At 35.6% G+C, this 13,081-nt stretch overlaps 1 pseudogene; it reads right to left on the bottom strand.

Annotated features, from left to right (window-relative positions):
- Positions 1 to 4,123: 4,123 nt before the first annotated feature.
- The window catches only part of LOC132162505 (protein BREAST CANCER SUSCEPTIBILITY 2 homolog B-like), a 25,622-nt pseudogene continuing 16,664 nt past the window's right edge, over positions 4,124 to 13,081 (bottom strand).

Here is a 13,081-nt window from a genome sequence, read left to right as displayed (position 1 = left end):
GGAATTGGATCTAATATTTGGACATATTTTAAGTTTCATGTTTTGTAATGAATCTTTTAGCTATATATCCAAATATTAGATCCAATTCCAACCGCAATTGAACAAGTTCAAATTAATTAACCCATGAAAACTAAAGCCTACAAAATCAAATATCTAATAACCTCCTAAACGGTGAGAACGACCGCTTCACCGGCCTCCTTCATCTCCTTCATCTTCTTCTTGAAGCACCTGACCATCTGAGAATAAATGAAATAGACATGATGCTCATCTCAGCCACTTCTATACATTCTAATCACAAATCACTATTTTCTTAATTCAGTATGAAAAGAAGTAAATCAAAAAAATATAAATAGCAAAAACAAAAATAAAAAGTGTACAAACTAACCATGTTCTTGGAGTGCGTCCATAAGGCTTTTCTTCAAGATATATTGACAACTTTTTACGGAAGTTCTTGGGATTTTCGTTAAAATTTCTTAGAATCCAATCTAAAAGTATAGCACATATCCCAGGGAAGTTCTCATTGAGCATTGTATCGACTTCTTCCAAACTAATCTGTTATCATTAAATAAATAAATAAATAAACATATTAATATAAAAGTAATAGTACTTTGATTAGAAAAAAAAAAAAAAAAGTGTTGCTCACAAAATTTAAAATAGCTAGATACTTGTCTATTTTCCTTCTGATAGTGGTGATATACATTCCTTAGGAACTTAAGAATGCACGTAGGGTGCTCCGCCCTATGCGCGATGTAATGCTTGTTAGATTTAATGGCACGATTCATCATTTCATGCAAAAAATGGGTTGAAGGATAATGGTCTTTCCAATTTAGTAACCCATACTGTGGGTTATTCAATGAGCAGCTCGAATCAAACCTATGAGGGTCCAGGTCTTTGTATCCTGTAATTGTGTGTATTGTTGCAACAAAGGCACCAAAATAAATTGAGAAGTAAGAAACAAGAAACGAAACTACCAAAATAGACGCAAGGATTTAAGTGGTTCGGTCATGACTTGGCCTACATTCACTGGCGAAGACAGATCAAGATCTTTTATTATGGAAAAACAAGGGAGATACAAACAGTGGTTCACACCTAAAGACCCAAGTTCACCCAAAACAACACTTGATAGTGTTTCTACAAAGAGAATTCTCTCACTCTCTCCAATGGCTCACTTGAGCTTTGGATCTTCTTTCACTCAGTATTCTCTAGCTCTCTTAGAATGGGATGATCCACAAATGAGCACTCATTCAATGCCCATGAGTCCCTCAACTACCCATGTGTAATTAAGATGCCCAACTCTCAACCATGAGCCTCTCAACTATCCATGTGCAATTAAGATGTTCAATTCTTCAATCATGAGAATTGAAGAATTACATATAAAAAGTGTACAAACTAACCACATATATATATATTTGTTGGTTGGTTGGGTGTAAATTTTTGAGATGGAAAATGCTTTAAAAGATGAGTTTCATAATACTCATGTCGGGAGCTATGTTAGGAGGGGTGACTTAATTTTCCGAACGCCAAAAATTAAAGTATTTCCTCTCTTTCTGTACTCTAAAACATGTCAAAGTCAACCTGTTTTTATATTAGGCTGTTGACAAATCAATCAGACATTGATTTGATTTTTCTATTTTGAAGTTATTGATTAACCCTATAACTTATTTGCTAGCAGATATATATTGTCCCATAATCCCACAAGAAATCTGGAAGTTCATTATGATTCATGAGCCATTCATTTCTAATCATATTTTCGTGAAGCGAGAAACGGATTGCAATGGAACAAAACATTAATGCTTGAACGAATGCCTTAAGAGCAGCCTGCAGGGGCACCATTTTACACTACATCTGCCAATTGTGTAGCTGGTAAATAAATAATGAAAATCCAAGTAGTAGGAAAAGAAGGGTCATTAATTTCCTGTTATATTTTATCCTTTTGGTTCTAAATTTTTTATTAAGAGATGGGTATCAAAATAATCAAATATACCTCAACAAACGCAGTTCATCTGAATCAATCTGATCAATTCATGGGGTTATGGATCTCGTTGTAAAACATATCTCTGACTTTTCTCTACTATAGTGAGACAAAACAGCGAGCTGTAACCATGCGTTTCGAAAAAGAAGAAGAAAAAAAAAAAAAAAAACGCATAGAGTAGCTTTGCTGCTTTCTATCACAAATATAAGACCGTAGACTGGGTTAGCTCATAGGAAAATAATATCTTCGCGACTAAATGAGGTAAATATGTATGTATCAAGTGAATATCAAAAGGATTTTACTTGAGTTGTGTGAAGCGCGCGAGGCTCGTCGTACCTTGTGCTCGAGGCAAGGGTTTAGAGGTTCTCATGATTTTCTTTCTTGCTTCTGTGGGCGCTTTGCCTAGAAGTTGGTGTGCCCAAAGTTACTGGCGGGCTTGGATGTTACCACCTTCACCATTGAACGTTTATTATTCATTCATTCTTCTTTCTTCCCTTCTTTCAATGCATGAGTGTGAGCAATCTTGCGAATTGATTTCATTTTTTGGGTTTGTTGTAGGAGTTGCTGCTTTCTTTCTTTTTATTTTTATTTTTTTTCTTTTTTATATTTTTTTCGTAAACAGCCCCATGTCGAAGGCAGTTACGATGGGCGAGCCTATTGTCTTGTTGCGGTCTTCTTCTTTGGGCTTGGCTGTCATTGGGCGATCCTCTCTCAGTGGGGGTAAGATCGTCTTTTCCTATCCAACAAGGGTATGTCTCATGACAGTCTTTTTGTTTTTTTTTTTTGACATGTCTATACAAAAGAAGGGAGATGGGAGAATTCGAACTAGTAACCTCCGTGTTTCATGAGCTATGATTCACGGCCGATTGAGCTACCCTTGAGATGTCTCATGACAGTCTTATGCGATCCTCCCCCAGTGAGTAGCAGGGGTCAAATCGTCTTTTCCTTTCCAACAAAGGTATGTCTCATGACAGTCTTATGTTGGAGAGGTGTGCAATCGATCCTCTTCCAGTGGGGTCAGATCGTCTTTTCCAATGGGTTAGCCATGAGAGGGAGAGCTTTGCTCCTCATTTTTTGCCTTTGCCTAGCAAGGTTCGAACTTTCTTCTGCTGTCTTCCACGGCAAGGAGACCCCTTATTTCCATGAAGTTGACCTGCATTGTTAGCTCAGAAACTAAAGTTGGGATTTGCAATATCCATCTGATCCTGCCAATGCCATTCTCTTGAGGGTAGTGGTTACTTGTAACAAGATATTTAGTTAATTTATTCGGTCCAAATATTAAAGATCAATATTTGGGCTGTCTACTAATTTTTTTAAGAGAGTGTTTTTCGTTTGAAAAAGTATTATGATGTAAAATAAAAGTAAAAATCGTTGTCCAGTGTTTTATATTTTGTGTCATTAATGTTTTTATTTTAAAAACAGAAAACAAAAAGAAAATGAAAAAGCTTTAACAAAAAGAAGATGCACATTGCTCTTACTAATAAAGAGAATGATATTAACCCACCATTTGAATGCAGATCAATTCATTGAATTAATCTTCGTTCAATAGATTAATTATAGTGTGGATTAAATGATTTAATCTTGCGACTCATTAAAATGTTATTTTTAATATTTGTGTCAAAATACATAGATTTAGATTTACACGTAAAGAGTAAATGATCTATAATATGACATGCGGTTAAAGAAAAATATTTGAGGAAATTACTAATTTTATTATAGCCTCGAAAATTGATGTGACACCCATGTTAGTGGTGTATAAATTACTTAAAAACATGAAATTAATGTAACACCATTAATATAATCTGTCCTCAATTTATTAAAAACTCTTACAATTGAATTGATAAGAAAACTCTTTTAGCACCTAGAAAATAAAAATAAAATGATTGTTTTCTTTCAATCAAATTTATTAAATTAACATTTTTTCTTTAAAGTTAATAGGATCAATCAAGCATATGATTCTTAGATAGAGATCCACAACAATTTTGTTGTGTCCGTCCATTTGTTTGGACAAATAGACCTTATAAGGATTCTCTCACATTTGTTGTCAAAATTGCTAATAATCCGAACAACAAATTGTTGAGAATCCAAATCCATAATTCTCATGTTCTAAAGATATAAATAAATTTAATAGATTAGGGTTGGGAGACACTATTTAGATCAAACATACATTGTTACTTTATCATTATATTTACAGATGGGTCAATGACCCTTAGTAATGTGAGAAAGTATCCCCATTACAGACTGAACATTAAACCTACCTCAGCCCTCCAGCAGTTTAGTATTCAGCACGTCCCTCCACCCAGAAAGGTAAAAACAGCAAAATTGCTTACAGAATGTTTAACAAAATTGTATTAGTAACGGTCATAACTATACATGCTCAATCAACCAAAACCTCTAAAAAAATGGTAGTTGGCTCAAAACTGAAGAAGCTCATGTTACTTTCTTCGCTGCATGCATAGTGCCACATTTATAGATTCTTCTGTGCTAATCAAAATTTGGCGATAAAGACATGCAAAAAGAAACTATAATCGAAGCTTCTTTCAACATCAATAGTTATAGAGTTCAAGCGCAAAGAAGAGGCAGACATTCTAACCAGGAACCAGATTGTGCCACCAAATGAAGCTTTTCTAGCATTCTGAATGATGAGCTCGCCACATCCAGTGACTTTGCCCTGGAATTAGCACCAAGATGGAGAAATTTGAGATTAGAATAAATAGCATATAGGGGGGCTAGATATCCCCACATCGATGTCAAATAAAACAAACAGGAGAGACTTACTCGTCAGTTTAGATCAACTACATTTATAATCTAGCTTTTACAATTACCAATAATAAATAAAACTTTCTCCCCAAGCTTATCAATAGTCTGCAAAAAAAGTGAAACAAGTGCAAAAGTTTATTAAACAGTAGACACCATGCAGCAAATGCTATCAATATGATATCAAAGTCACAAAATGCACACCAAGCTAGAGATCTTTGCCCATCTTTGAGCAAAGGCAGCTGCATTTTTTAGGCGAGCAGTGAGCACAATGGGGAGGATCAGAATTCAGAAAGTAGATTGAATTCTCTGTAGCTTCTGCTACCCAAAGACGATTCAATTGGTCCTTGGCTCTCTTGATAAGATTATAGAAGCTAACCTGCAATGTGGAAACTACAAGTGTCACTAACTATAGGGTTTTTTTCTGGATTGACTTATTTTTTGTGGGGAGGGTTGTGTTGGAGAAGAAAGGGAGAGGATATGCATCTTTGGATCAAAAGTGTATCATGCGGGAATCAACCATTTGTTTGATTCTTTGATAAACTACAAAAATGCTATGTTGCTGCTATTTTTTTAAACAATTAAAAATCACAGAACTAACGTCTAAGCCCAACAATTCAAGGCAACAATATAGAATCCTGGAAGCTTATACCAAGTAAAACATGAAAGCAGTAGTTAGAAGTGACGCAATTAGCATGGTGCAAAAAAGGGCTACAACGTGTAGCGAACTTCCATGTCCTGGGTAAAACATTCTTCCAAAACAACGTATTATTGTGTTGGTATTTCAATAGATGGTAATCTAGAACTGGAGTTAATTGCCTTCTTATTTAGTTATCATATTGTGGATTGTCTCAGTTATGGAGCAATCACTCATTTCATTCATTTAGTCATATTTAAAGGTGTATAATTTATGAGAACAAAGGAAAATTATTATGAAGATTGCATTTCCTTCTGTTGAATTGAATAAAATCTTCCCATGAGAGCTCTTATTCCCTCATATCTCGAAGTGATCTCTGATGATTGCATCATTTGATAAAGATAAATGCCACTCTTGGAGGTGACTGAAAGAAACATGATATACTCACAGTGGATCCCGCAAGATTAGAGTTGATGGGTGCAAACGAACCATCATTAATGTATGGAGTGCAGAGGCTGATGGCAAGTAAAGAATTGGATAATTCTTCTGACTGACTCGGAAGTGGAGCAATCTGTCACAAACACCCACTGTTTCTTTTGGTGAGGAGCTGTAAAAACCTCCCCCACATGCACAACGACGGCAGCTATATCAAATTCACTGAATAAACCAAACAGTTATTGAGTTTACAACGTTTCTCTCTTTACTACTTGAAAGGAAAATGGAGGAAAAGCAAAAACATCATAACAGAAAGGATGAATTTGAAATTCACCTGGAAAGAGGAACTTCACCCAAATTTGACAATACGACTGATTTGCGAGGATTGTGAAATGGCCTACAAAATATATCTTTGAGCTAGATTCAATTAACATTCTTAGTTTTTTTGGTAATAAGAAAGTTAAGTGGAGACTTACTTAAAGTGTTCAGTTGCTTGGGAAGATTAAGGCTGCCATTTGATAGTGGATCCTCTTGCTTGCAAGTATAGGGTATCTGCATCAGAATTAAACGGTACAAGCCCAGCAATACCATAAGCCTGCCCCTCAACCAGCTCATGTTGCTGTCACAGTAGTAAGTAGATTAATTTTTTTGATAACAGTAGTAAGTAGATTAATTATAATGCTTATAAAACACACTACATAACATTCATGATAAGCATGCAGAGACGGTAACGAGAGAAAGAGAACACATTCATCATGTTGGCCTAGCAGGCATGACTACACACATGTATGCATACACGTGGGGGTTGGGGGATTGAGGGTAGAGGAGAGAGAAAAGAGGGTAGGGGAAGAGGGGGAATGAGCAAACTAGATGCAAAGAAGGGTTCAAGGAAAACAGAACAACACCATTGGATTCACCTGCTTCTCTGTTGGGTTCCAGATTGTTATCAAGCCTTCTTTAGGGCTGTCCTTTCCATGACAGATTTTCTTAGTTAATCCAACTATCCTCGCCCTCTTAAATTGGGTGACTTCTCTCTCACCTAAGCCAGAATCTTCCAAAGCTTTCTCAATTGCTTTGTCCGTGGTTGGCTGCCAGGTTGCCTAAGTTCAAACTAGCCATAGTTAATGACCTCATTCTACATTTGGACTTTAAGTCAAGCAAAGCATCTGAAGCCCACCTCTAGTTTTGCTTGATAAGTGGTAAAAGATGTTAGTTGCTCCGGACTCATCTCTGCCATTAAAACTTCAGGTTCTGCAGCTGTCTCAAGTATCTTTAGAATTTTTGCTCCTTCTTCACTATCATTGTCATCATAATCATGTGAACCTTTTATGTCTCTTTGAAACTCGGAAATGATTCCCTCTACAACATTAACTCGCCTGCAGCCAAACAAAAATCATTAAACAAAAAAACTGCAACAAAGTCATGTTGAATGTCTAAGGTCATTGCTGTAGAATTAGAGGTCCTTTTGCATCATTAACAGGAAAACCATCTCATAAACTGGCAATGGTTGGAATCACAGTATTTGCCATGGTTCCGTTTATAACTTACAAAAGAGAGATTTTAGCACGGCTACTCCATTAGTGTTCTGTATTCTCATCATATTGTATCCTACTTTTCAAGGATTATCATATCAATGTTTCTATATCGTATTGCACCCATATGCTATATACCTATCCATGATTCTAGTAAGAACAAGTGTGATAGTATGCTTTAGTCCTTTTATGATCAGAAAAAGTTTGATAAAATGCATTGTTACTGAACATACATCAATAAGGAAGACTAAAGAACTACTGAAGTAGATAAATATTTAAAACTTCAAGTAGGCCACTGAAATCTACAAATGGATTGAGCACACAATCAATGAATGTTTTCGAGAAGTAAACAATATTAAAATTGGCTTCAGATGGAAGAATAGAGGTCACCTTTGGTTGTACAATTGCACCATTTTACTCTCCATCCTCTCTGATTTCACAATAGACCCTCCATTGCCTAACCTAGATGAAAGCAACAGGAATGATTTTCATCATACAGAACACGGTATGGATTGAAGAAAAACTTCAGGAAAAAAAAAAAAAATCAAACTACCTCTCTTTATAGAGGACAGGGTATATCCGTCTGACTCCAACTTGTAGTGATTTATGACCCACCCAGATAGATATTATGCAAAATGCGAAACAAAGATCAGAGGCAGAGTGCAATATTATCTAAATTGATAGAAAAGCATAAACAACCACACTGTTGAAGAGCCCTGAACCATAAACAGCACAGAAGTTCCATAGTGTTCACAACAACCACGTTGAAGGTGCTGCACAACCCAACCAATCCAATTACCAGATCAATCCTATTTAATAATTACATGGGCAGCCCAACTCTATGACAAGTTGATGATAGATTATGAAAAGCTAATATTGTAACTAAAGTTTGCATAGATCATACTGAGCATCTGTAAACCGACAAGCAATGTAACTTTAAAAATATAGCAGATAATTTACTCTTTTGAAGCATATTGCATGGATGCTCCAGACTGAGCCAATATGTGGAAAAAAGCTTCTGGTCCAATGCAATTTAAGCCAGACTCGTCATGAAACATGTACTTTTCTGCATTGGTTGATTTGATGCATCTGACCTGGTCTGACAAAAGCTCCAACTATATTCATTTGTGTTAGAACTGAATATATTCTAATAATTTGGATGTGTAAAATGGTGTCATTACCAAAAGCAAAAGAAACTTCAAGAGGGAAAACAACAGTACTGATAGTCTATGTACCGTATTCTGGTGTAATGGTGGTGCTTTAAAATATTCCTTGACATACATTCTTGGAATCTGAAACGGGTATCGTGAGGAAATTCTCTTTTTGCAACATGAGTGTTCAGATGGTAAAGTAGATAAACCTGATGGAGCATGTAGCTTACTTTAGGAAGCATTATAACCAACAAAAACACAAAGCTATTTCAAAAGACCTGCATGAATTTTACCATTAGGAACTAATGGAACATTCTTATTCAACGTGGTGGAGAATTTGGAACTGCAGGGCTTTTTGAACAGAGAAGTAGAACTCTTTCCAAGTATTCTCTGTACATTAGCTATTTGTCCGTTATTTGTGCAAGCTGTGCCAATGGTATTTGAAATATCAACCAATGCTCTGGCTGGTGACCGTCCAGGTGGACTAATCCTTGAACTGATACCATTAGCCAAAGAACTTTTTGCAGCTATATTAGGATCACCTTGCCTGTTGCTTAGACGCTTCTCTAGAGAAGATGAATTAGTATTTAACCTACAAACACTGTCATAATGAACAGCATCAAATTCTTTGATCATGTTATTCCCTGAAATAATATGTGCTGACTTGACTGACAACTGCACTTGATTAGAAGATGATCGCAACGGGGTTACAAAACTTTTTGACGTATTTTTGTTGTTTGCCATTTCCTCACAAGAAAAGGGAGTGCAAGGATCATTTCCCTCATTTGACAAAGCATCATTGAATCCTGTCTCCTTTGAAAATGAAGAAGGTGAATCATCTGCATCCTCCTCATTCAAGAAAGTTCCCAACTCAGTGCATCACTGAAGACAGATATAGATCTTCCACCTGCTGTGTGGAACTTGATTGGAGGTGGTTTGAGAGCTGAACTCTGCATTTCAGGTTGCATAAGGTTTGGATTTGCCTGATTCTTCAATCTGCTTCCTGCTGAACCAAACATTCTGCTGAACCAAACATGGAAGTTAACAAAGGTCTCGAAACTGATGTACCATCCTTAATATCACAATCGCACACACAGCCTCTCATTTCTGAATGGGATGGACTTTTCCATCCAAATGGTCCATTGGGATTATACGGCTTCACTGAATGTTGAAGACCTTCAAAAATACAATTATCATTATCTTCTTCCAATCCCAACAATGTCTTAGCTCTAACCAGGTCATCTGAAGATATATTGACAGTTTTCCTAGAGCTCATCTGGAAGAGAGAATTTGAGGAACCACATCCATTATCTCTAGCTAGCACTTGGCCTGCACAACATTCTATGAGGTAACAAAAGTTGTCTCCAAAAGAACAAGATAAGAATACTTGGTTTTATCAAATTATGAGACGATATATACATGTTCTACATCTCGTATTAATAAAACAGCGCCGTTCTCTTTGATCACAAAGAAACTACATGAAGAAAGAACATAAAATCGAGTATCATATTCACTATTATTTTTGCTTTCAATAAGGAGAAAATTAAACTAATTTTAAGTCTTTAATACTTTTGGGGATGCAGTCAAGTCATGTCTTTCACTTTCTTAAGAACCACACAGCACAAAATGTTAGCCCCAATAATATTTTTTTCCTTTGTTTTTTTTTTTCTTTACTTTGTTTTTTGTTCTTATTTTTTCGGGGAATAAGTAATCAAAGAAATAAGTGGTGATGCGAGTATTGCACGCTCTGCAATAGGTCTGGTTTGAGCCTTTCATTTGAAATGCTACAACGTCATTGAAAAGTCAAAATTATTTCTTTTCAAGTGTTGCTGCCATCATCCCTAACATTATTAACATACAAGATTTGAGAATTAAGTATATAATGGAAAGGTCAGATACAGTAGTGGAGTCTAATAATAAGATTTGAGAATAAGTAAATAGATTTATGGACTATATATTGATTGTTTAAATCTAATTACTGGAACTCTTAAGAATGTTTCGTTATTACCTAAATTTATTTTAAGATACAAAGATCTGAATTTGGTTCATATCAGCATTCATGATTTATGAACTATATTTGTTTCAGCATAAAATGATTCACACTTTTCAATCATTGCCGTGGTCACTCAGATGGAAATTGATTCTTGATCAACTTAAAATCTGTTAAAACAAAATGGCAACAGGATTAACCATATTCAAATCATTAATTTGTAAGCAAAGTGCAAATCAAATACAAAGTCAATTAAAAATAAACATGCATAATTTTTAAACATAAAACGTTTTTACAACTTGCACATGAATAAAAAATATTCACAAGTTCAAACACTTGTCCCAATCTCACAAAAAGAAGAAAATATGAGATATTCCTTTGGTAGCATTAATGGACATTGTAGCAATCTTCTCTCAATAAAGTGCTTGCATAAGAACATAAAGTTATCTACTGTCATAACTCTCTTTGCACTCATCAAAAAACACTCTTGATTTTTCCACTCATAACTCTCTTTGCACTACAAACATGACTAACAGCAGTGTCATTCTTATGTGCATATCAAATAAGCCCCTCCCCTAGTGCATGGTCAGAGCATGGTTAAGGGCAAAAAATGATGGCAGCACCATGAGCCCTATTAAAAGTACCTAATGCTTGAGAACATTATTCAGAGGGCCATAGGTGTTAACATTTGATAAATGGTAGCAGCCTCTTAGTATCTTGTAGGCAGATCTTGTACATCTAAATTTTACGTCCCCACACATTTCTCATAGAGAACTAAAACTTTATGTCCACCAACATTTCTACAAAATTTACAAATCAAGCTTTGTTCAGAATCCAAGCTAGTAGGTCTTTTTAAGTGCAACACCTTCAAATTTTTACCACCATATTGAAGAAAGTAGAGAAAGAATGATATGTTTAGGAGTTTATACCAAACTTAGACAAGCTCACCTTCTGCGCAAGACTATATAAGTCGCCAGAAATCTATAATGTAGTGTCTTACTACATGCTTTATTGACAAAGGTTTCTATCTATCACTTGATTACTGCAATTAAAATCTAGAGTCCTTCCTCTAGCCAAGTCTATAATTTTTCTCCTACTGAATTGAAGGTTAAAGAAAAAATAAAAATAGCTAGGGACCTTTCTAAAATTTCATCCAGGAAAGATTGAAAATAATAGCCAAGAAAAATTCTAGCACAAGGTTTATTGGAATTAGTCTTCCTTCAATCGACCATGTGTTTTTTATCCTATACAACATGGAAGGGAGGATATCCAAGCTGAAATCTTTTTTTGATAAGAAATATCCAAGCTGAAATCTACAGCAAGCAAACCTCAAAGGACAATTCTATAACACTTCTTTGGCCATATGAACTTGAGATGGTTCAGCCTATTGTTGGATGGTTGAAATTCTGCTTTCAAGAAGAAGGGTATTTATTAGCTATGCGCAAAGAAAGGCTGTCGATCGAGGTCTGGAGAAAAAAAAAAAAAAAAAAAAAGCACTACACCACCAGAACATGATAAGATAAAGTCAAGCTAGCCGACTAAGACAGCACGCTACAGCTAACAACTAAGGAAACGGCTCAAAAAACGAAAAGTAAAGAAGTTGATCACAGGCAGGCGGCCACAGAGCTTTAGGAAGCAAGTCTAGAGGCTCGAGAAGGGGGATGAGCCTCTTGCTTTATTATATAAACCAACCACAAGGAGGAGATTGCTACCTTTTTCGTTCATAGATAGAGAGATTGGGAAAAATAAAAGGGAATTGAATTGCTTTCCAGAGAGATTGGGAAAAATAAAAGGGAATTGAATTGCTTTCGGAGTAGGAACCGTAAACGCCGCTAAAGGATATAGAGGTACCATTCGAGAGTGACTTGTTAGGCTTGAACAGACACCCCTAAGGTGACTTCTATTCAACAATTCCAAGTTGATGCAAGATTCACTTGCAATCTTTTGTTGGAAATCCATCACTAGCGTGAAAAGTCACATGGACTTTGTATCTAATATGGTTTGAGGGATTTGAGATTGATACACATATCTCACCTCGTTATGATATACTTCACAGGAACAAGCATCAGAGTAATGCTATTTAATTAGAAAGAGATCGATAACAACAATCAATAAAATGATTGCATAAGAACATGGAATAAATAGAGAATACCTAATAACGTCCTAGCGCTTCCTTAGTGGTTGATTTCTCCTCCAAATCTATCTTGTTACGCCTGCAAGTTTAAGAGGCACCCCAGTAACATATTAGCACTTACACAAGGCATAAAGTAAACCCACTGAAATCTAACAAATATATAAATAAAAGAAAGGCAGCAAAGTATTAATTCAATATTTCAAATCAAGTAGGAAAACAAGAAACTTACACTATGTCGGAAAATACCAAGGCTGCGCAGATTGTTGGTTCCATAGCATACTTTTGGTCACAGACAACCTCTGTATCTAAAGTCTGTCACAGCTAGATAAGTTTCAAATGTCATTAATTTCTAATTAAGTTATCAGGTGACAGGACGTAAGATGGAATTTAGAAAATGTCACTATGCTATAAATATTATCTACATCATCTTCAAATAAAAAAAAATAAAAAATAAAAAAAGGAGTAGTACTATT

This window comes from Corylus avellana, chromosome ca9, assembly GCF_901000735.1.
Source record: "Corylus avellana chromosome ca9, CavTom2PMs-1.0".
Taxonomy (NCBI): Eukaryota; Viridiplantae; Streptophyta; class Magnoliopsida; order Fagales; family Betulaceae; genus Corylus; species Corylus avellana.
The sequence above is the reverse complement of the archived record's forward strand: the minus strand, read 5'-3'. Positions and strand labels throughout refer to the sequence as shown.